The following is a 24,531-nucleotide window of genomic DNA, read 5'->3' on the forward strand; positions in this document are numbered from 1 at the left end:
CGCCTTTTATTTTATCTATCATAAAAACAAATTTACAGTAATAAATATACCAGACTAAGTAAGAAAAACCTTTTGGAGGGGCCTTGCTCTCCACATATGCCAACAAAAAACTGCACCTGCAGGGGAACTGCCAATGTTAAAGGTCACTCACTCCATGTTAACCTACTGCAGTAGCAAACTGCAACAAGCATCCGTTCATTTTTTTTAATGCAGTGTTCAAACCCTCCAGTGCCAAATTATTTTTGTACTTGTACTATATAGTACAATAAAATCAATGCAAACAAGAACAACCGTGCATGACAAAAGAACAGAAGTAAATGTCTTCCCACACATTTTTCACATTGACACCTTGCCAGTATACATTTCACACCAGCATACATCACAAGTAAAGTACAGTTTTGTACCTACCATAAATGTAGATGTTCGAGTGCTAATACAGCTGCAGTCATAACAGATGGATTCTCCTGCCGTCAGGCGGGTCCTCGGTCGGCCGAATTCCAAAGTCTAGGTCCAGCGTCGGTTGTCGTCGCTTCTTCCCTGGCGTCAGTGCGACAGGGGTATAAAAGAACCAGCCGACGCCATTTTCTTCAGTTTTTCTTGCCCCAGATGTCAGGTGCCCCCAGAAGGAAGGTAATACATAAATTTATGTAATAATGCAATGCAATATAATCAAAATACAGTAGTTGCAAGCAAATACACCATAAATGAATACCCCAATCAGGTTGTATGAGGAGGTGTTAGCCAATAGGCCTGTCCCAAGAGAGGAAGGAGGGAGGGAAACCTGGACTGCAGCTGTATTAGCACTCGAACATCTACATTTATGGTAGGTACAAAACTGTACTATGTTCATCGTGCACACAGCTGCAGTCATAACAGATGGGTAGAATCCCAAAGCTAAAAAAGGGGTGGTAGGCACTAGGTGGAACTAGGAGGAGCCAGGATGCCCTGCAAGACTGCAGTGGCAAAGCCTGCTCTAGTTTTGGAGTATAATGGTAGGTGGTAGTGCTTGGAGAAGGTATGCACAGAACTCCAAGTGGCTGCTTCCAAAATATCTTTGGTAGGAACTCCTCTGAGGAAAGCTGCAGAGGTAGCTGTGGCCCTTGTGGAGTGAGATCTGATGCCTGCAGGGACAGTTTTACCATGAAAAGAGTAACAAAGGCGTATGCAGTGGGCTATCCATTTTGAGATTGTCGGTTTGGAAATTGGCTTCCCTTGAGCTCCTATAGCATAGGACACAAAGAGTTGTTCTGATTTTCTGAAAGGCTTTGTTCTGTCCAAATAATAGCGCAGCTGTCTGAGGATGTCCAAGGATTGTAGTAGTCTCTCCCCATTGTTTTGAGGATTAGGGTAAAAGGTAGGTAAGTGGATAGCCTGATTCAAAGCTACCCTGGATACCACCTTTGGCATAAAGGACGGGTTGGTTCGTAAGGAAACTCTGTCCTGATGGAAAATGATGAAAGGTTGCACAGCCATGAGGGCTTGTAGTTCGGATACCCTGTGAGCTGAGGTAATAGCCAGAAGGAAGGCTGTTTTCCAGGACAAATATTGCAAATCTGTTGAGGCAGCTGGCTCAAAAGGAGGCAAGGTCAGCTTTTCTAGAATGAAATTGAGGTCCCAAGCAGGTATTGGTTGTTTCCTTGGGGGTTTTATATTCTTAGCCCCTCTGAGGAACTGTCTTAAGAGGGGGTGAGAGAATAAAGGTGGATCAGTGTTGTATTCTGCAGAAATGGCTGAGGCATGGATTTTGATGGAGGAGAATGAAAGTCCACTGCTTAGCAGCTCAGTTAGATACTGTAATATTTGAGGTAAATTCAGTTTTCCAGTATTCTGGCCCTTTTTCTCATTCCAGGCACAAAACCGTTTCCATTTTGCAGCGTAAGCTTTTCTAGTAGACGGCCTTCTGGCCTCCAAAATGACATCCTGCACCTCCTTGGAGAGTAGGGTCTGTTGTGAAGTTAAGGAATCTTCCATGCGGCTAGATTGAGTGTTTTCAGCTGACTGTGAAGAGTTTTGAAGCTGTGCCGAGTCAGAAGAAGAGGCATTAGAGGTAGGGTCCATGGTGGGGAATGCGTCAGGCTCCTCAGGAGTGGGTACCAGTGCTGTCTTGGCCAGTCTGGAGCAATAAGAATCACCTTTGGTCTGTCTGCTCTGGTTTTTAATAGAACTTTGGGCAGCAGAGGAAGAGGTGGAAAGGCATAAACTGTCATTGTTGTCCAACTGAAAGAGAGAGCGTCCACTCTCCAGGCCTGTGGATGAAAAGTACTTGAGCAGAACTTTGTCAATTGGTGATTTTTGTGGGAGGCAAAGAGATCTATGTCTGGCCTTCCCCATGCTTGAATTATCTCTGTAAAAACTTGAGGATGCAACTTCCATTCGTGTGGATCTGTCATATTTCTGCTTAGGTTGTCTGCCAGCGTGTTTTCCTTGCCTGGCAAGTACTGTGCTTGAAGTTCAATTTGTAAGTCCAGAGCCATGTTCCAAAGTGACATGGCCAGCCTGCATAGGGGGTATGAATGGGTTCCTCCCTGTTTGTTTATGTACCACATTACTGTGGTGTTGTCTGTCCTTATCAATAGTTGACCTGGATGCAGAAGGTCTTTGAAAGCTATAATAGCATTCATTACTGCTAGCATTTCCTTTTGATTGATGTGAAGGTGCTTTTCTTTTTGGGACCATTTGCCCTGAATGCACCGATCTGTCATGTGCGTCCCCCCAGGCGTAGTCAGAGGCGTCTGTTGTGATGACTTGATTTGCTTGAGGCTTGCTGAATGGGAGACCTGTGTTTGTTTGGCATGCTTGAGCCCACCACAGAAATTCCTTTTGAAGACATGGAATTAGTGGTATTATTGTTTCCAAACTGTGGCTGTGTTGAGACCATAGGTTTTTCTGGTACCATTGAAGTTTCCTCATATGCAGCTTTGCACATGGAATTAGTAAGATGCAAGATGCCATGAATCCCAGAGCCTGCAGGATTTTCCTTGCAGTCAGCCTGGTGAAATTTGCTACTGTTCTGAAGTACTGAGTTAGTTGTCCCTGTTTCTCTGGCGTGAGGTAGGCCATCTGGGTGTTTGTGACAAGTTGGCACCCAGGAAAATTATTTTCTTCTGGTTGACTGTGTATCCCAGAGAATTCAACAACATTATTACATAACCCAGATGTTTCAGAAGTATGTGCTTGCTGTCCGCTTGGATCAGGCAGTCATCCAAATAGGGGTATATTTGTATCCCTTGAAGTCTGCAGTAGGCAATTACTGATGCCAGGCATTTCGTGAATACTCTGGGCGCAGTAGATAAGCCAAAGGGCAATGCAGAGAATTGATAATGGGTTGAACCTGCAAAAAATCTGAGGTATCTTCTGCAATTCTGTCTGATTGGGACATGCAGGTATGCCTCCTTGAGGTCCAATGTTACCAGCCAAGACTCCTTGCCCAGCATGGGAAGAAGCTGCTGTAAAGTGAGCATCTTGAATTTTGGTATGAGTAAAAATGAGTTTAGGATGGATAGGTCCAAAATATGTCTCCAATCTTTTCCCTTCCTTGGTACCAGGAATAGTCTGGAATAAAAACCTTGACCTTGTTCGTGAGTAGGTACCTCTTGAATAGCTTTCATGTCTAAGAGATCTGAAATTTGTCTTTGTGCCTCTGCCCTTTGATTGTGTGGCAGGTTTGGCATGCCTCTCATTTTTGGAAGGGTGTGAAAATGGAATCTGTAGCCTCTGTTTATAATGTCCAGGATCCATTTGTCTTTTGTGACAATATGCCAATTTTTTGAAAATAATGCCAGTTTTCCGCCTAAGGGTGCTGCCATTTGAGCCTTGCTTGGCATGCAAAGGGGAAAGTCATTGGGCTTGTTTTCTGAATGGCTGCGAACTATCCTCACCACCTCTTTGTGTAGGAGCTTGCCATTGTCTGCCTCTATACGATCCTTGGGATTGCCCTCTGCCCCTTGGGCGTCTGTATCTACCTCTTTGGGGTCTGTCCGTGGCTGGAAAGGACCAATTTTTGGAAGGCCAATTTCTACTGAAACGTGGGGGTTGTACCTGTAGAAAATCTTTCACTGTTTGCATTGATTTAGCCTTTTCCTCCATTTTCTTTAAAACCTCCTCAGCATTAGCACCAAATAATACATCCTTTTGTAGAGGGGCATCTAGTAATTTAGCTTTGACATGATCTGGTAAGGTTTGTTCCTTGAGCCAGGCATGTCTACGTATGACTGATCCTGTAACAGCAGCTCTACATGAGGCCTCTAGAGCATCAAAACCACATTGCAAGGTATGTTTACCCACTTGTTCTGCACTATGCATCAAATCCTGCAACTCCTTCAAGTCTGGTTGTTCAGGTTGTGACATTTTACTTCTCAATTGTGATAACAGAAACTGTTGTTACTTTAGCATATGGAACTGGCAGTTTAATGCCCTCATGGTTAAGGTGGCTGAGGTATATACCTTTTTTCCCCACCTTTCTAAGGATCTGGAATCTCTCGGAAGGTAATGGATTTTTAGCAGTGGAGGCCTTAATTCCCTTGGGGCCCTGTGAGATAGTTTCTGGGTCAGCAGCATGGCTTTTGTATAGAAATTGGTGCGAGTCAGGAACCCGGTAGTACCTGTCAGGCTTGACTGGGGCTGGAGGTAAAGAATCCGGGTTAAGGCAGGCCTCCGAGTACACATCATCTAGTATGTCCAAGACAGGAGGTATAGCCAGAGGCCTGTGCTGAGGTAGCAAGAGAAATTCCCTAAGCCTTTTCTTGGAATCTGAGTACTCTTGGCCTTCCCAGTGGAAGTGTTCCCTTAAGGTATGCAAGGTTTCCCCAAATGAGTAATCCTCTGGGGGGATACAGAGGGAATGGGCTCCTCTGCATCAGAATCTTCAAAAGGGCAGTACGAATGTTCCTGTTCATCAGAGTGCTCTGATATAATGGAGGCCTGGTCAGAGGAGGGGGATTCTTCCTCCACTCTGGGCCTTTTGTCCGGGGGGGGGTTGAGAACCCCTGATAAGAGTAATTAAATCCTCAGCCATTTTAAGCATCTGTTTTTTAGGCATGGGGCCTGGAGATGAGCCCTGTGTAGCTTGTCTCTTAGAATGCATGGCTGCTTTAGACTTAGTGAAAGCCTTGATGGAAAAAGAAGAGGAAGGTCTGAAGACACCTTGAGAGGAGGCAGACCTGTCTACATTTTGAGATTCACCACCAAGAGTGGCTTCGGTATCTGTAATCGGGGTGTGGGCCGAGGAGCCTGCGACCTCGGGCACAGAAGACACCGCCAATGAAGTGTCATCGGTAGTCAGGGCTGCGAGGGCTCGCTGAGAACCGGACCACCTGTAGTCGGCTTTGGCGTGGTGTCGGTAGAGGCCACGGACCTTGTGTGTCGGTCCTTATCTTTGCGCTTTTTAGACAAAACTGGAGTCGGAGTATCCGACGACATAATATAGTTAAATTTTTTGCCAAAATAATGCTGGGCGAACTCCGCCCAATGCTTAATGGTGCGTTGGTTGAATGTAGCACAAAAACGACAGACCGAGACGTCGTGGTCTGGGCCTAAACAAGGAATACAGAGGGAATGAAAATCCTTATGCGGTATTTGCTTCCCACATGAAATACAATTATTAACTTTGTCTGACATCGGTCTGAGGCAAGAAAAGTTTCCCCAATGGGGAACTTAGCTTTCAAGAAGACTTTGGTTGCAAAATTTTCGTAATTTCAGGAGCTGGCCGACTGGCACTTGCGAACTGCTTCTGCTTCGGGCACCGCGCGGCAAGAAAGACTGAAGAAAATGGCGTTGGCTGGTTCTTTTATACCCCTGTCGCACTGACGTCAGGGAAGAAGCGACGACAACCGACGCCGGACCTAGACTTTGGAATTCAGCCTAGCAAGGACCCGCCTGACGGCAGGAGAACCCATCTGTTATGACTGCAGCTGTATGCACGATGAACATCCTGCAACTCCTTCAAGTCTGGTTGTTCAGGTTGTGACATTTTGCTTCTCAACTGTGATAACAGAAACTGTTGGTACTTTAACATATGGAACTGGCAGTTTAATGTCCTCATGGTTAAGGTGGCCGAGGTATATACCTTTTTTCCCCACCTTTCTAAAGATCTGGAATCTCTCTCGGAAGGTAATGGATTTTTAGCAGTGGAGGCCAATTCCCTTGGGGCCCTGTGAAATAGTTTCTGGGCAGCCGCATGGCTTTTGTATAAAAATTGGTGTGAGTCAGGAACCTGGTAGTACCTGTCAGGCTTGACTGGGGCTGGAGGTAAAGAGTCTGGGTTAAGGCAGGCCTCCGAATACACATCATCTAGTATGTCTAAGGCGGGAGGTATAGCCAGAGGCCTGTGCTGAGGTAGCAAGAGAAAATCCCTAAGCCTTTTCTTGGAGGTAAAGAGTCTGGGTTAAGGCAGGCCTCCGAATACACATCATCTAGTATGTCTAAGGCGGGAGGTATAGCCAGAGGCCTGTGCTGAGGTAGCAAGAGAAAATCCCTAAGCCTTTTCTTGGAGTCTGAGTACTCTTGGCCTTCCCAGTGGAAGTGTTCCCTCAAGGTATGCAAGGTTTCCCCAAATGAGTAATCCTCGGGGGGGGAAACAGAGGGAATGGACTCCTCTGCATCAGAATCTTCAAAAGGGGAGTAAGAATGTTCCTGTTCATCAGAGTGCTCTGAAATAATGGAGGCCTGGTCAGAGGAGGGAGATTCTTCCTCCACTCAGGGCCTTTTGTCCGGGGGAGGTTGAGAACCCCTGATAAGAGTAATTAAATCCTCAGCCATTTTAAGCATCTGCTTCTTAAACATGGGGCCTGGAGAAGGGCCCTGTGTAGCTGGTCTCTTAGAATGCATGGCTGCTTTAGACTTAGTGAAAGCCATGATAGAAAAAGAAGAGGAAGGTCTGAAGACACCTTGAGAGGAGGCAGACCTGTCTACATTTTGAGTTTCACCACCAGGAGTGGCTTCGGTATCTGTAGTCGGGGTGTGGGCCGAGGAGCCCGCGACCTCGGGCACAGTAGACACCGCCAATGAAGTGTCGTCGGTAGGCAGGGGCTGCGTAGGCGCCTCGCTGAGAACCGGACCACCTGTAGTCGGCTTTGGCGTGGTGTCAGTAGAAGCCGCGGACCTCGTGTGTCGGTCCTTATCTTTGCGTTTTTTAGACAAAACTGGAGTCGGAGTATCCGACGACATAATGTAGTTAAATTTTTTACCAAAATAGTGCTGGGCGAACTCTGCCCGACGCTTAATGGTGCGTTTGTTGAAAGTAGCACAAAAACGACAGACCGAGACGTCGTGGTCTGGGCCTAAGCAAGGAATGCAGAGGGAATGAAAATCCTTATGCGGTATTTACTTCCCACATGAAATACAATTATTAACTTTGTCTGACATCGGTCTGAGGCAAGAAAAGTTTCCCCAACGGGGTACTTAGCTTTCAAGAAGACTTCGGTTGCAAAATTTTCGTAATTTCAGGAGCTGGCCGACCGGCACTTGCGAACTGCTTCTGCTTCGGGCACCGCGCGGCAAGAAAGACCGAAGAAAATGGCGTTGGCTGGTTCTTTTATACCCCTGTCGCACTGACGTCAGGGAAGAAGCAACGACAACCGACGCCGGACCTAGACTTTGGAATTCGGCCGACCGAGGACCCGCCTGACGGCAGGAGAACCCACTGTTATGACTGCAGCTGTATGCACGATGAACACCACAGATTCAAACACTGAACATAGATACTAAACAATATACAAGGAAGATGGGGTGAGCAGCTAATGGCCGTATCTTCCCTTCTCTGGAGGAGGAAAGTACAGCTGTGCAACCAAGCTTACCATAACAGTAGATGTTTGAATGATCACTACTGCAGCAGCCTTAGAAAATCAAGTCAGACAGGTTAACTGGTTCAAACTGAGCAACTGTTGGCTTCTCTAACACAAAATTAAGATCCCAAGGAGGGTTCACTGGTACACCTAGAGGCCTCTACTGCAAAACCCAAGACTGAACTAAAAGAGGAGGATCCATGAGCAGACATGCTGGAATGGCTGAAAAATGAACCTTGATATTGGAATAAGAAAGGCCATAGGGCAGTAGTATTGCAAAAACCAGAAAATAACTACCCTTGAATGGGTGCTGGTTATGCTGTTTCACCAACTACAAAGAAAACATTTTCCATGTACTATTATATCATTTCCTTAGAGCAGACCTGCTGCATGTCCTCAGAAAATATATGTCTAATATGAATTAAGACCCTACCATCCAGGCAGTAGATTGATACACCACAACATCAGTCAACTTCAAACACGCCCCTGTTTTTGAGTGAGTAGATCCAGTCTGAGAGGAAGCTTGTGGTAGCTGCTCCTGGCCATTTCCAAAAGAGGGAGAAAGTACAGTTCAGTCCCACTTATCATAATTGCAGATGTTCGAGTAGATCAATGTTGCAGTACTAATGCTTGGGGCTTCCTGCCATGCAAAAGCCCAATTTCCAGAGTCTTAGCATTATTCCAAGCAAACGGACATTTTATGACCAGGGTACGGACATCGGGGTATAAGAAAGGCATCCACCAGTGCCACCTTCAGGTCTTCCTAAGCTGGGAAAAGCAGTTTGATGCCAGAGGACAGCATGACCTCCCCAACTGCCTGTTCTTGGTAGCGAATGCAAAGGGGATAAACAAAGGGGGAGGGTTGGGATGAGCCAAAAAGAGAATAAGAAGCAGGAGGAGACAAGGTCTCTACTTAGATGAGGGGTAGGAGGGAGGGAACGTGTACTGCAACATTGACCTACTCTAACATCTATAATTACATTAAGTACTGTACTACGTTCTTCATAGTTGATGTCGCAGTACTAATCCTTGGGAAGATTCCCAAAGCAGTTCTGAGGTTTGTGTTTTTAGGAAACAATATTTTTTTAGTATGGCAGAGGCAAACACTACCTTGGCCCCAGATGTCTGATTTAAGTTGTAGTGATTTGTGAAGGTGTGAACAGAACTCCAGATAGATGCCTCTACGAATGTTTGAGTGGGCACTCCTTTGAAGAAAGCAATGGTAGTTGCCCATGCCTGGTGGAGTGGGCTGTAATGTGGTCAAGCAGAGGCTTTCCATGGTGACTAACAGAAAGTACAGTTGCGTACCTACCATAAATGAAGATGTCTGACTGTATTCACTGTTGCAGTCATTACACTTGGGTTATCCTGCTGGCAGGCTACCCGCAGTCGGCCAGAGTTCCAAAGTCTAGGTCCGGCGTCGGTTGCTGTCGTCTCTTCCCTGACGTCAGTGCGCCAGGGGTATAAAAGATGCAACCAACGCCATTTTCTTCAGTTTTTCTTGCCCCACATGTCAGGTGCCCCCAGATAGGAAGGCTGAAAAGAATAAATTATGCCAAAAAGCATGCATGTACTAATATAAACATTTCCTTCATCTACAACCAAATACACCACACATAGGTTATATAGAGTTGAGAAGTACAGAGAAGTCCCAGCAATGAAAAAGGGGGATGGTGGGTGGGTAACCTGGACTGCAACAGTGAATGCACTCGAACATCTACATTTATGGTAGGTACACAACTGTACTATGTTCATCGTGTTTCACTGCTGCAGTCATTACACTTTGGTTGAATCCCAAAGCTGAGGTTGGGCGGCTGGATCTAAATAGGATTAGGAGAGGCTATCAGGCCCTGCAGAACTGCAGTGGCAAAGCCTGCTCTGGATTTAGAGTAGAGAGGTAAGTGGTAGTGCTTGGTGAAAGTGTGCACTGAACTCCAGGTTGCAGCTTCTAAAATGTCTTTGGTTGGTACTCCTCTGAGAAAGGCTGCTGCTCTGGTAGAATGTGGCCTAATGCCCTTAGGAACTGATTTGCCATGTTGTGCATAACAGAAGCGATTGCAGTGTCCTATCCTTTTTGAAATTGTCTGCTTTGTGATAGGCTTTCCTTGTGATCCTGCAGCATAGGTTATAAACAGTTGCTCAGTTTTTCTGAAAGCTTTTGTTTTGTCCAAGTAGAATCGTAGCTGTCTGTGTATGTCCAAAGCGTGCAGAAATCTCTCCCCTTTATTCTGGGGGTTTGGGTAGAAAGTTGGTAAATGAATGGTTTGGTTAAGAGCCACACTGGAAACCACCTTTGGCATGAATGTTGGGTTTGTCCTAAGAGAAACCCTGTCCTGGTGAAAAATGATGAAAGGTTCCACAGCCATTAATGCCTGTAACTCTGAGACTCTTCTTGCTGAGGTTACTGCTAGGAGCAGAGCAGTTTTCCATGATAAGAATTTTATATCAGCTGTGCTGGCTGGTTCAAAAGGAGGCAGTGTGAACTTTTCTAAAACAAAATTGAGATGCCAAGTTGGTAATGGTGCTCTCCTTGGGGGTCTTATGCTTTTTGCCCCTCTGAGGTACTGTCTTAGTAGAGGATGTGAAAAAATAGGAGGTTCCGTATTGTAATGAGCTGAAATGGCAGAGGCATGGATCTTAACTGATGAGAAGGATAGGCCTTTGTCCAGCATCTCAGTTAGGTATTGTAAAATCTGAGGTATATTTGGAACAAGTGGTTCGAGCCCTTGTGCCTGGTTCCAAGCACAGAATCTCTTCCATTTTTCTGCATAAGATTTCCTAGTGCTGGGCCTCCAGGCTTCTAAAACGACATCCATAACAGCTTTAGAGAGAGGCGCAGTCCGAGTGGCTACATTATCTGCCATGCTTCCAGATTTAAGGTTCGGAGTTGACTGTGCAGAATCTGATTGTTTTGTTTAGTCAGGAGATGAGGAATTTGAGGCAAAGACCAGGCTGGGCCTTGAGACAAGCTCTTTAGGACTGGGTACCAGTGCTGGCGTGGCCAGTCTGGGGCAATCAGGATCATTTTTGGCCTCTCTTGTCTGACTTTTAGGAGCACCTTGGTAAGAAGAGGCAGTGGAGGGAAGGCAATACTCTGTCAGGGTTTTCCAGCTGAATGATACAGCATCCACTTTCCATGCTTGAGAGTGATAAGTTCTTGTGCAGAATTTCTGTAGTTGGCAATTGAGAGGGGAGGCAAAAAGATCTATGTCTAGGCGTCCCCATTTCCTTGTTATCATGCTGAACACCTGTGGATTTAGTTTCCATTCGTGAGGATCCATGAGATTTCTGCTTAGCTCGTCTGCCAGTGTATTTCTTGTTCCTGGCAGGAATTGTGCCTGCAGATGTACTTGATAGGTCAGTGCTGTGTTCCACACAGTCATGGCTTGCCTGCCGAGGGGGTAGGAATGTGTGCCCCCCTTGCATGTTTATGTACCACATAACTGTGGTATTGTCCGTCTTTATTAATAGTTGTCTTGGATGTAGTAGGTCCTTGAAAGCTGTCAGGGCATTCTGTACAGCTAGCATCTCTTTTTGATTGATGTGAAGATGCATTTGTTCCTTGGGCCACGTGCCCTGAATACATTTTCCTGCCATATGTGCCCCCCAGGCATAATCCGATGCATCCGTTGTTATTGTCTGCCTGGCTGTGGGTAAGGTGAAAGGCTGTCCCTTGTTGTGGTGACAGGCCTGGGACCACCATCGAAACTCCTGTTGAAGGCAGGGAATTAAAGTTATGATTGTTTCCAGTCTGTGGCAATGTTGAGTCCAAACACTTTTTAGATACCATTGTAGTTTCCTCATATGCAGTGTTGCATATGGAATTAGAAGAATGCAGGATGCCATTAAGCCCAGGGCCTGCAGAATTTTACTTGCAGGAAGATGGGTCTTTGTTGCCATCATTTGAAAGTAATGAGTCAGTTGCCTTTGTTTGTCTGTCGCGAGATAAGCCATCTGGGCAGTTGTATTTAAGCTTGCACCCAGGAATATTATCTCTTGAGAGGGCACTAGTTTTGATTTATTTTCGTTTACTGTGTACCCTAGGCAAATTAGTAATCTTTTTACAAATGCCAGATGCTTTAGAAGAATGTCCTTGCTCTCTGCTTGAATAAGGCAGTCGTCCAAGTAGGGATATATTTGAATTCCTTTCTGTCTGCAAAATGCAATTACTGGTGCCAGGCATTTTGTGAAGACCCTGGGCGCAGTAGATAAGCCAAAGGGCAGTGCAGAGAATTGGTAATGCATTGAGCCAGCTATGAATCTGAGGTATCTTCTGCAAGATTGTCTGATTGGGACATGCAGGTATGCCTCCTTGAGGTCCAAAGTAACTAGCCAAGCCTTCTTGCCCAGCACGGGCAGAAGTTGCTTTAGTGTTAACATTTTGAATTTTGGAACATCCAGGAAAGTATTTAGGATTGACAAGTCCAGTACTGGTCTCCAGGCTTTGTCCTTTCTGGGTGCTTGGAAAAGTCTTGAGTAAAATCCTTGTCCCTGTTCTTGCTGTGGTACTCTTTGAATAGCTCCCATGTCCATGAGAGCAGCAATTTGTTTTTGTGCCTCGGCCCATTGGTTCTGTGGCAGGTCCGGCATACCTTTTGATTTTGGAAGGGTGTGAAAGTGGAACCTGTAACCCTGAGAAACAATGTTCAGTACCCATTTGTCCTGGGTGATTATGTGCCAATTTTTTGAGAAAAGTGCTAGCTTTCCACCTAGGGGTGCTGCCAAAAGGTAAGTGCTTGGCATTTGTAGAGGGACGTCATTGGGACTGTTTCCTATAAGGTTGTGATTTGTCTTCTCCTCCTTTGGGGGCTGAAGCACCCCATTGTTTAGGTCTGTAGGAGCCTTGGGGCTGAGATCTGCCTCTTGGGCGTCTGTATCTGACTCTGTGGCCTGTCTGACACCGGAAAGGACCAATTTTTTGAAGGCCAGTTTCTGCTAAACCTAGGTGGTTGAACCTGTAAGAAATCCTTTACTGTCTGCATTGATTTTGCTTTACCCTCCACTTTCATTAACACCTCTTCTGCCTCAACACCAAACAAGTATCATGCTGTAGTGGAGCATCCAATAATTTTACTTTAACATGTTCAGGTAAACTTTGTTCTTTCAACCAAGCATGCCTTCGAATGGCACAGCCTGTAACTGCGGCTCTACAAGAAGCCTCTAATGAATCAAAACCACATTGTAAAGTATGATTTCCCACTTATTCAGCTGCATGCAATAAATCCTGCATTTCCTTACTGTGAGGACTTTCTGAGTTTGTAACCATTTTCTGTTTTAACAATGACATGAGGTACTGTTGATATTTAAGCATGCGAAACTGGCAATTTAAAGCCCTTACAGTTAAAGTAGCAGAAGTGTAAACTTTTTTTCCCCATCTATCCAGAGCTCTGGAATCCCTATCAGAGGGGACAGGGTTTTTAGCAGTTGAAGCCTTAACCCCTTTAGGTCCCTGAGAAATTGTTTCTGGGTCTGCAGCAGGGTTTTTGTAAAGAAATTTATGAGAGTCAGGGACCCTGTAGTACCTGTCTGACTAGACTTTTGCAGGGGGTAAAGAATCAGGAGACAGACTGGATTCAGAGAAAACATCATCAACAATATCAAGCACAGGGGCCTGTGCTGAGGCAATAAAAGAAAGTCTCTGAGCCTTTTCTTGGATTCTGAGTAATCCTGGCTCTCCCAATGGAAATGCCCCCTCATGGTGTGCAGGGTTTCCCCAAAAGAATAATCCTCAGGTGGAGAGGCTGAAGGTATAGACTCTTCTGCATCAGAGTCCTCACAGGGAGGGAGAGAATATCCCTGATCAGAAGAGGAATCAGAGGAAATAGAAACCTGGTCAGAGGAATCAGTCAGTGTCTTGCCTAGGCCTTTTGTCAGGAGGGGGATGGGAACCCCTGATTAAAGTAATTAGGTCTTTGGCCATTTTAAGCATCTGTTTCTTTGGCATGGATGACTGTTCAGGAGAATGCTGTACTTGTTTCCTTGTCTTTAATGGTGTTTTTGACTTCGCCTTGGCTGCTGTAGTAGACTTAATAGTAAGCTGTGAAGGTCTGAAAACACCCTCAGAAGCCGATGCCTGCTCAGCGGCTCCGGACCCATCTGAGGGAATAGTTTCCGCAGGCCCAATACCTTGAGGTTCCACAAGCTTTGGTGCCTCCACGTGGCTGTCGGATACGGCCTGTGACTCTGAGGTAGCGGGTGTCAGGGGCTGCGAAAGCGCCTCACTGAGAACCGGCGACTGGCCTAGAAGAGGCTTCGTCGTCAGTTTTGGACCTCGGATGTCTGTCCTTTTCTTTGTCTTTGCGTTTTTTATAAATTCCGGTCAGTTGTTCCGACGGCATTATGTAGTTAAACCTTCGGCCAAAATAATGTAAAGCAAAATCAAACCAATGTTTAATAGTGCGCTTGTTGAATCTAGCACAAAACCGACAACTAGTAACGTCGTGGTCAGGGCTTAGGCAAGGAATACAGTAAGAGTGAAAGACCTTATGAGGTATTTGCGTCCCACAAGAAATACAATTATTAACTTTTACTGACATCGGTCTGGAGCAAGAAAAAGTTTCCCCAACGGGGTGTTGAAGACTTTGGTTCTGAAACTCAATTTCGAAAATCTCAGGAGTTGGCCGACCGGCACTTGCGAACTGCTTTTGCTTCGGGCACCGCGCGGCAAGAAAGACTGAAGAAAATGGCGTCAGTTGCATCTTTTATACCCCTGGCACACTGACGTCAGGGAAGAGGCGACAGCAACCGACGCCGGACCTAGACTTTGGAACTCTGGCCGACTGTTGGTAGCCTGCCAGCAGGATAACCCAAGTGTAATGACTGCAACAGTGAAACATGATGAACATCCTGATGCATTTTGCAGTCCATTTAGAGAGGTTTTGCTTTGAGACACGCTTGTCTTGTTTTCCCTCTATGAAGGATACCAAAAACTGGTCTGCCTTATCCACAGTCTTTGTTCTCTCCAGGCAGTACCTGATCTGTCTGTGGACATCCAGTGAGTGTAGTATTTTTTCTGCCTTGTTCTGTGGGTTTGGGAAGAAAACTGGCACTTGGATAGTCTGGTTAAGCCTGAGTTCGGAAACTATGCTGAACATAAATGAAGAGCCAGTTCTGAGGGTTATCCTGCCTTTGTGAAAGACAGGGAAGGGCTCCAGATTCATGACAGCCTGCAGTTCAGAGACTCTTGTAGATATAAGAAAAGTGGTCTTCCAGGTGAGTATCTTGAGGGATGTAGACGCAGTCGGTTCAAAGAGTGGCAGAATTAGTTTTTCCAAAACACAATTAAAGTCTTGTGCAGGGATGGAGTCCCTTCCAGGAGCTTTAGCACCCCTCTCAGGACCAATTATGAATGTCTGCTTCAGCTGGAGTAGTGTGCTGACCATGACACCAAAAACAGAATCTCTTCCATTTAGCCATGCATGACTTCCTGGTGTTTGTCTTTCTTGCCCCCTTAAGAACAGAAAACATTCCTTACGGTAAGGCATCAAAATAAATGGTTTCATGGCTCAATCCTCCCAGGCAGCTAGATTGACAAATGTCTAGTGAGGGTGGTAAACTGATCCCCTGATTCAGCCAAGATCAGTGTCCTTCAAGAGCATGCAAAACCTCCCCTCACTGAGGGAGAGGAGAAGAGAAAACTAATGCTGTGTGGGCCAGAACGGGGCTACTAGAATCACACTGGGTCTGTCGGTCCTGGTCTTGGTGAGTACCCTCGGAATCAAACGTAATAAGGGAAAGTCATACGTGAATTTCTGGCTCCATGTGAAGGATCTTCCAGGCCTCCTCCCGCTGGGTTCCTGAGCAGAACCTCAAACGGTGTTTGCTCTGGGGAGTGGAAAAATGTCTCTAAAGATGGGATGCCCTACAAAGTGGTGAGATTCAGGAATACCTCGCTTTTCAACAACAATTCACTTGGGTCTATTAAGTCCCAACTCAGGGAATTTGGCAGAATACTGTCATACTATGTATGATGAAGTGGGAGTGATCCTCAAGTCCTGGGCCAGCATCCAGATCTGTCTGGTATGGTTGCACAACAAGCCCCCCCCCCCCAACTGTTTATTTATGTACCATATGACTGTAGTATTGTCTGTCCAAACTTGCAGGGCTCCCAGACTAAAGTGCTGTCAGAAAGCTTTCATGGACTGAAAAACTGCTAGCATTTCCTTAAAACTGATATGCAACCATCTTGGTTTTGGGGCACAAATGCTCTTTACCCACACTGGACGCCAGAGGGCTCCCCAAGCCATGTCTAAGCTGTCTATGGTGATGGCCTTGTCTGCCTAAGGGAGAGTGATGGTAACTCCTGGCTTGCTTTGTATGGTGGATTTCCACTACAGATGCTCCTTTTTCGGGCATGGGAGCAGGGAAAAAGGGTCTCTAAGTGCTGTTCCCAGACATTTTTGAGAAACCATTGGATCTTCTTCATGTGCAGCTTTGCTAAACAAACCATTAGGATACATGAAGCCATAAACCATACACTTAAGCACTCCCTAGCTGAGAAGTCATTTTGTAAGCAGGTGGTTCAAGTACTCTATGAGGAAGACTATCTGGTCCTGAGGGACAAACACTTTCTATTGGCTGTAGTCTTTCACAGCTCCCAGAAATAGGATCTTTGTTTGGGGAGTCATCTGAGACTTCTGTATGTTTACTGTGACCTACCTTTTGGAAGCAGTCTACAGATGTCTGGAGGGCATCTATGGTCTCTGAAGGGGACCTTACTTGGATGACACCATGTAGGTAAGGATAGATGTGCACCACCAGCATTCTGCAATGTGGTATTAGGGTGTAGTAGACAGCCCGAACAGTAGAGCACAAAACTGGAAGTGGGGGCCCAAGGCTATGAACCGCAACTATTTTTGGTGGTTGAGAAAGTGCAGTTGTGTACACTTACCATAAATGTAGATGTTCAAGTATATTCACTGCTGCAGTCATCACATTTGGGTTATCCCTGCCAGGGTAGCCCTTGGCGGGCCCGAATACCAGAGGCTTAGTACTTCTGCATCAGTTGCTGTCACTTGAAGATCGAAGCCAGGTCATCAGTAGTATAAAGTAAGGCAGCCAACGCCATTACATCAGTTTTTCTTGCCCTAACCTGTCAGGAGCCCCCGAAGTAGGAGGTCAGGTTCTGGTGGAAGAACCCCACCAGTGGAAAATAAATACCAATATGTCCCTTGTAAGGAAACAAAGAGAATAAAGGGGGATGGAGGGAGGGAAACCAGGACTGCAATAGTGAATACACTCGAACATCTACATTTACGGTAAATGTACACAACTGTACTATGTTCTTTGCGTTTCACTGTTGCAGTCATCACATCACATTTGAGTAGATTCCCAAAGCTGAGGAAATGGGTGGAGGCAGTCAAGGAAAAGTACAGTTTTGTACCTACCATAAATGTAGATGTTCGAGTGCTAATACAGCTGCAGTAATCACAGATGGGTTCTCTGCCATCAGGCGGGTCCTCGGTCGGCCGAATTCCAAAGTCTAGGTCCGGCGTCGGTTGTTGTCACTTTCTTTCCTGATGTCAGTGCGACAGGGGTATACAAGACACAGCAGACGCCATTTTCTTCAGTCTTTCTTGCCCCAGATGTCAGGTGCCCCCAGAAGGAAGGCAATACATAAATTATATATATAATCATGCAATGCAATATAATCAAAAATCAGTAGTTGCAAGCAAATACACCATAGAAGGATAACCCAATCAGATTGTATGAGGAGGTGTTAGCCACTAGGCCTTTACCAAGAGGGGAAGGAGGGAGGGAAACCTGTACTGCAGCTGTATTAGCACTCGAACATCTACATTTATGGTAGGTACAAAACTGTACTATGTTCATCGTGCATACAGCTGCAGTAATCACAGATGGGTAGAATCCCAAAGCTACGCACAGGGTGGTAGGCACTAGGTGGAACTGGGAGGAGCCAGAATGCCCTGCAACACAGCAGTGGCAAAGCCTGCTCTAGTTTTGGAGTATAAAGGCAGGTGGTAGTGTTTTGTGAAGGTATGTACAGAACTCCAAGTGGCTGCCTCCAAAATATCTTTGGTAGGGACTCCTCTGAGGAAGGCTGTAGAGGTAGCTGTGGCCCTTGTGGAGTGGGATCTGATGCCTGTAGGAACAGATTTGCCATGAAAGGAGTAACAAAACCGTATGCAGTGGCCTATCCATTTTGAAATGGTCTGTTTGGAAATTGGCTTCCCTTGAGCTCCTACAGCATAGGACACAAAAAGTTGTTCTGATTTCCTGAAAGGCTTTGTTCTGTCCAAATAGTAACTTAGCTGTCTATGGATGTCTAAGGAATGTAGCAGCCTTTCCCCTTTGTTTTGAGGATTGGGGTAAAAGGTAGGTAAGTGTATGGCCTGATTTAAAGCTACCCTGGATACTACCTTAGGCATAAATGACGGGTTGGTTCAGAGGGAAACCCTGTCCTGATGGAAGATGAGAAAGGGCTGCACAGCCATGAGGGCTTGTAGTTCAAACCCTACGAGCTGAGGTAATGGCCAGAAGGAAAGCTGTTTTCCAGGACAAATATTGCAAATCTGTTGAGGCAGCTGGTTCAAAGGGAGGCAATGTTAATTTTTCTAGAATGTAATTAAGATCCCAGGCTGGTATTGGTTGTTTCCTTGGAGGTCTTATATTCTTAGCCCCTCTGAGGAACTGTCTTAAGAGTGGGTGAGAAAATAAGGGTGGATCAGTGTTGTATTCTGCAGAAATGGCTGAGGCATGAATTTTGATGGAGGAAAATGAAAGTCCACTGTTCAACAGCTCAGCTAGATACTGTAACATCTGAGGCAAATTCAGTTTTCTAGGATCCTGGCCTTTTTTCTCATTCCAAGCGCTAAACCGTTTCCATTTTGCGGAGTAAGCCTTTCTAGTAGATGGCCTTCTGGCCTCCAAAATGACATCCTGCACCTCTTTGGAGAGTAGGGTCTGTTGTGGTGTTAAGGAATTTTCCATGCAGCCAGATTGAGTGTTTTCAGCTGACTGTGAAGAGTTTTGTAGCTGTGCTGAGTCAGTAGAAGAGGTATTAGAGGTAGGGTCCAGGGAGGAGTATGTGTTAGGCTCCTCAGTAGTGGGTACCAGTGTTGTCTTGGCCAGTCTGGAGCAATCAGTATCATCTTCGGTCTGTCTGCTCTTGCTTTCAAGAGCACCTTGGGCAGAAGAGGCAAAGGTGGGAAGGCGTAAACTGTCCATGCTGCCCAACTGAAAGAAAGGGCGTCCACTCTCCAGGCCTTTGGATGAAAGGTCCTTGAACAGAACTTTTTCAATTGATGATTCCTGTGGGAAGCGAAGAGATCTATGTCTGGCCTTCCCCACGCTTGGATTATCTTTGTAAACACTTGAGGATGCAACTTCCATTCGTGTGGGTCTGTCATATTTCTGCTTAGATTGTCTGCCAGCGTGTTTTCCAATCCTGGCAAGTACTGTGCTTGAAGTTCGATTTGCCATTCCAGAGCCAAGTTCCAAAGTGACATGGCTAGCCTGCACAGGGGGTATGAATGTGTTCCTCCTTGTTTGTTTATGTAAAAGAAAATGTTTATGAAAAAGTCTTGAGTAAAATCCTTGACCTTGCTCTCGAGTAGGTACCAGTTGAATGGCTCTCATGTCCATGAGAGCTGTCATTTGTTTTTTGTGACTCTGCCCATTGATTTTGTGGCAGGTTTGGCATTCCTCTTTTCATTGGCAAGGTGTGAAAATGGAATCTGTATCCTCGTAAAATTATGTCTAGGACCCATTTGTCCTTTGTGACAATGTGCCAGTTGTCTGAACAAAGTGCGAGTTTTCCTCCCACGGGGGCTGCCAAGTGTTGCTTGGCCAGATGAGGTGCAAGTCATTGAGTTTGCCTTCTGGTAGATTGGGACCTGTCTTCTCCTCCCTTCTGTGTTGTAGTGCCCCATTGGCGAGGTTTGTACTGGATTTGTGGTTGTCCTCTGCCCCTTGGGCGTCTGCATTTACCCCTCTGTGGTCTGTCTGTAGCTGGAAAGGACCAATTTTTTGTTGGCCAGTTTCTGCTGAAGCGAGGGGGCTGTACCTGTAGGAAATCTTTGACTGTCTGCATAGACTTTGCCTTATCCTCCATTTTCTTTAAGACTTCTTCTGCTTTAACTCCAAAAAGAACATCCTGCTGTAAGGGAGCATCTAGAAGTTTTGCTTTAACATGATCAGGTAGAGTTTGTTCCTTTAACCAAGCATGCCTACGTATAACAGACCCAGTGACAGCTGCTCTGCAGGAGGCCTCCAAAGAATCAAACCCACATTGTAAGGTATGTTTGCCCACCTGTTCAGTGGCATGCAACAGATCCTGCATTTCTTTCAATTCAGATTGTTGAGGGAGAGTGGTCATTTTTTGCTTTAACTGAGAGATTAGAAATTGCTGATACTTAAGCATGTGAAACTGGCAATTTAGTGCCCTCATAGCTAGAGTGGCTGAGGTGTAAACCTTTTTCCCCCACCTGTCTAGTGCTCTGGAATCCCTCTCAGAAGGTACAGGATTTTTAGCCATAGAAGCCTTAGCCCCCTTGGGACCCTGGGAGATTGTCTCTGGGTCAGCAACAGGGCTTTTGTAAAGAAATATGTGGGAATCAGGCACTCTATAATATCTGTCAGGCTTGGCCGGAGCAGGAGGAAGAGAATCAGGGTTAAAACTGGATTCTCAGTAAACATCATCCACAATGTCTAAAACTGGTGGGATGGCAAGTGGTCTGTGTTGGGGGAGTAAAAGAAACTCTCTGAGCCTTTTCTTCAAGTCAGAGTAGTCCTGACCTTCCCAGTGAAAATGTTCCCTCATAGTGTGTAAAGTTTCCCCAAAGGAGTAGTCTTCAGGAGGAGAAGCTGAGGGAATGGAATCCTCAGCATCAGAATCTTCATAAGGGGAGGAGGAGTAATCTTGGTCCTCAGAGGAGTCTGAAGAAATGGACACTTGTTCAGAGGATGCATAATCTTCCTCTTGTCTAGGCCTTTTGTCAGGAGGGGGCTGGGAACCCCTGATTAAAGTGATCAAATCTTCAGCCATTTTGAGCATCTGTTTCTTAGGCATAGGGCCTTGAACAGGGGACTGAAGTGCAGTCTTTTTAGATTTAATAGGAGTCTTCATCTTAGAAAACGATTTAATGGTGAGCGTCGTCGGTCTGAAAATGCCTTCAGAAACCGATGGCTTTTCTGCAGCACCGACATCTTTTTCAGCAATGTCATCTGTAGGGCCTGAACTAAATGGCTGCGTAGGCCTGGTACATTCCGTCAAAAATTCTGAAGCGGTCTCGGGTTCCAGATCTGTGGTAGTCAGGGGCTGCGTCGGAGCCTCACTGAGGACCGGAGAACCGGAGACCGGGCCAGTCGAGGCCTCGGAATCTGGCTTAGGCCTGGGCTGTCTGTCCTTATCCTTGCGTTTTTTTGTGCACGCTGGTAGTCGGTAGCTCCGACGGTATGGTGTAGTTAAATTTCCTACCGAAGTAGTGTCGTGCGAAATCAAAGCGTCTTTTAATAGTACGCTTATTAAACCTAGCACAAAAATGACAACTAGTGACGTCGTGGTATGGGCCTAGGCAAGGAATGCAATAAGAATGAAAATCCTAATGAGGTATTTGCTTCCCAAAAGAAATAGTTACTAACTTTTTCTGACATCGGTCTGAGGCAAGAAAAGTTTCCCCAACAGGGTACTTAGCTTTATAGAAGACTTCGGTCTGAAATTCGAATTCGAAAATCTCAGTAGTCGGCCGACCGGCACTTGCAAACTGCTTCTGCTTCGGGCACCGCACGGCAAGAAAGACTGAAGAAAATGGTGTCGGTTGCATTATATATACCCCTGGCGCACTGACGTCAGGGAAGAAGCGACAGCAACCGACGCCGGACCAAGACTTTGGAATTCCAGCCGACTGCGGGACCGCCTGACGACAGGATAACCCAAGTGTGATGACTGCAGCAGGGCAACACGAACATCGGATGAGTGGCTTATCCGCTTTGAAATTGTCTGCTTTGAAATAGCCTTTCCTTCTGATCCTGCAGCATATGTCACTAGTAATTGCTCAGTTTTTCTTAGAGCTTTAGTCCTGCTCAAGTAGAATCTTAGTTGTCTATGTACGTCCAAGGAATGCAGAACTCTCTCCCCCTTGTTCTGCGGATTTGGTTAAAAGGTTGGCAGATGAATTGTTTGGTTAAGAGCCACACTGGAAACCACCTTAGGCATAAATGTAGGATTTGTCCTCAGAGACACCCTGTCTGGGTGAAAAATTATAAAAAGGCTGTACAGCCATGAGGGCCTGTAGCTCTGAGACTCTTCTTGCTGAAGTAATTGCTAGTAGCAGAGCTGTTTTCCATGATAAGAACTTTATATCAGCGGTAGCAGCTGGTTCAAATGGAGGCAGGGTGAGTTTTTCCAATACATAACTGAGGTAACATGCAGGTAATGGTGATCTTCTAGGAGGCCTTACATTTTTGGCTCCTCTAAGATACTGCTTTAGTAAAGGATGAGAAATGATTGGTGGCTCTGTATTGTAATGAGATGAAATGGCAGGGGCATAGATTTTAATTAATGAGAAAAATAGGCCTTTGTAAAGCATCTCAGTTAAGTATTGTAATACTGGAGGAATATTTGGTTCTGTTCCTTGTGCTCGATTCCAAGCACAGAATCTCTTCCATTTATCAGATAAGATTTTCTAGTACTAGGCCTTCTGGCTTCCAAAAATGACATCCATCACAGCTTTACTGAGCGGAGTTGTTTGTATAACTACATGATCAGCCATGCCGCCAGGTTCAGTGTCTGGAGTTGATTGTGCAGGATCTGATTGTTTTGCTGGGACTGTAGTTGAGGTCTTTGAGGCAAGGTCCAAGCCGGGTATTGAGACAAGTTCCTTAGGACTGGGTACCAGTACTGGCGAGGCCAGTCCGGGGCAATTAGTATCATCTTTGGTTTCTCGCCTGACTTTTAGGAGGACCTTGGGAAGAAGAGGCAGCGGAGGAAAGGCGTAAACTGATAGGTTTTTCCAACTGAAGGATAGGGCGTCCACTTTCCATGCTTGTCTGTGACAAGTCCTTGTGCAGAATCTTTTCAAATGATAATTTTGAGGAGAGGCAAATAGATCTATGTCTGGGCTCCCCCATTTCTCTGTTATTATGTTGAAGACTTGTGGATTTATTTTCCACTCATGAGGGTCCATAAGGTTTCTGCTTAGATTGTCTGCCAGAGTATTTTGCTTTCCTGGCAGGAATTGAGCTTGAAGATGTATTTGGTAGGTCAAAGCTGTGTCCCACAGTGCCATGGCTAATCTGCAAAGGGGTATGAGTGTGTGCCCCCTTGCTTGCTTATATACCACGACCGTGGTGTTGTCCGTCTTTATCAGTAGTTGTCCTGGATGAAGTAAGTCCTTGAAGGCTGTTAGGGCATTTTGGACAGCTAGCATCTCTTTCTGGTTGATATGTAGATGCATTTGTTTTGGGGTCCATATGCCCTGAATGCATCTTCCTGCCATGTGGGTCCCCCAGGCATAATCTGATGCGTCTGTTGGCTGGCAGTGGGTAGAGTGAAGGGACATCCCATGTTTTGGTGACATGCCTTTGCCCACCATAGAAACTCCTGTTGTAGGCAGGGTATGAGAGGAATCATTGTTTCCAGACTGTGAGAATGTTGACTCCATAAACTTTTTAGGTACCATTGAAATTTCCTCATATGCAGTCTTGCATATGGAATAAGTAGGACACAGGATGCCATGAAGCCCAAAGCCTGCAGAATTTGTCTTGCAGATAACTGGTTTGCACACCGCATGGCAAGAAAGACTGAAGAAAATGGCGTTGGATGCCTCTCATATACCCCTGGCGCACTGACGTCAGGGACGAAGTGACAGCAACCGACGCCGGACCAAGACTTTGGAATTTGGGCCGACTGCGGGACCGCCTGATGGCAGGATAACCCAAGTGTGATGACAGCAGCAGGGTAACACGAACATCTGGGTTTTTGTTGCCATCAGTTTGAAGTAAGTAGTCAGTTGCCTTTGCTTGTCTGGCATGAGGTAAGCCATCTGGGCAGTTGTATTCAAGCTTGCACCCAGGAATGTTATCTTTTGAGAGGGTACCAGTTGCGATTTCTTTTCATTTATTGTGTACCCTAGGCATGTTAGAAGTCTTTTCACAAACGCCAGGTGTTGAAGAAGAATGTCCTTGCTCTCTGCTTGAATGAGACAGTCGTCCAAGTAAGGATATATCTGTATACTTCTTTGTCTGCAAAATGCAATTACTGGTGCCAGGCACTTTGTGAAGACCCTGGGCGCAGTAGATAAGCCAAATGGCAGTGCAGAGAATTGGTAATGCATTAAGCCAGCCTTGAATCTGAGGTATCTTCTGCATGATTGTCTTATTGGGACATGCAGGTATGCCTCTTTTAGGTCTAATGTCACCAGCCAAGCATTCTTGCCCCGCATGGGGAGAAGCTGCTGCAAAGTCAGCATTTTGAATTTTGGAATGTCCAGGTATGTATTCAAAATCGATAAATCCAGTACTGGCCGCCAGGCCTTGTCCTTTCTGGGTACCAAGAACAGTCTTGAGCACAAACCTTGTCCTTTTTCCTATTCTGGTACTGGCTGAATGGCCCCCATATCCATGAGGGACGTAACCTGTTTCTGTGCCTCTGCCCATTGATTTTTTGGCAGATCTGGCCAACCATTTGCCATTGGCAGTGTGTGGAAATGGAATCTGTATCCCTGTGATACTATGTTTAGTACCCACTTGTCCTGGGTTATTAACTGCAAATTTTGAGCAAAAAGTGCTA

The 24,531-nt window shown here is 45.8% G+C and overlaps 1 protein-coding gene across 1 annotated transcript in view; it reads right to left on the bottom strand.

The window, feature by feature from the left end:
- The window catches only part of LOC122816286 (nuclear receptor coactivator 7-like), a 1,918,671-nt gene that overhangs the window by 838 nt on the left and 1,893,302 nt on the right, over positions 1-24,531 (bottom strand). The window lies entirely within an intron of this gene.

Source organism: Protopterus annectens, chromosome 1.part1, assembly GCF_019279795.1.
Source record: "Protopterus annectens isolate FY-2018-M chromosome 1.part1, PAN1.0, whole genome shotgun sequence".
In the NCBI taxonomy this organism is placed as follows: Eukaryota; Metazoa; Chordata; order Ceratodontiformes; family Protopteridae; genus Protopterus; species Protopterus annectens.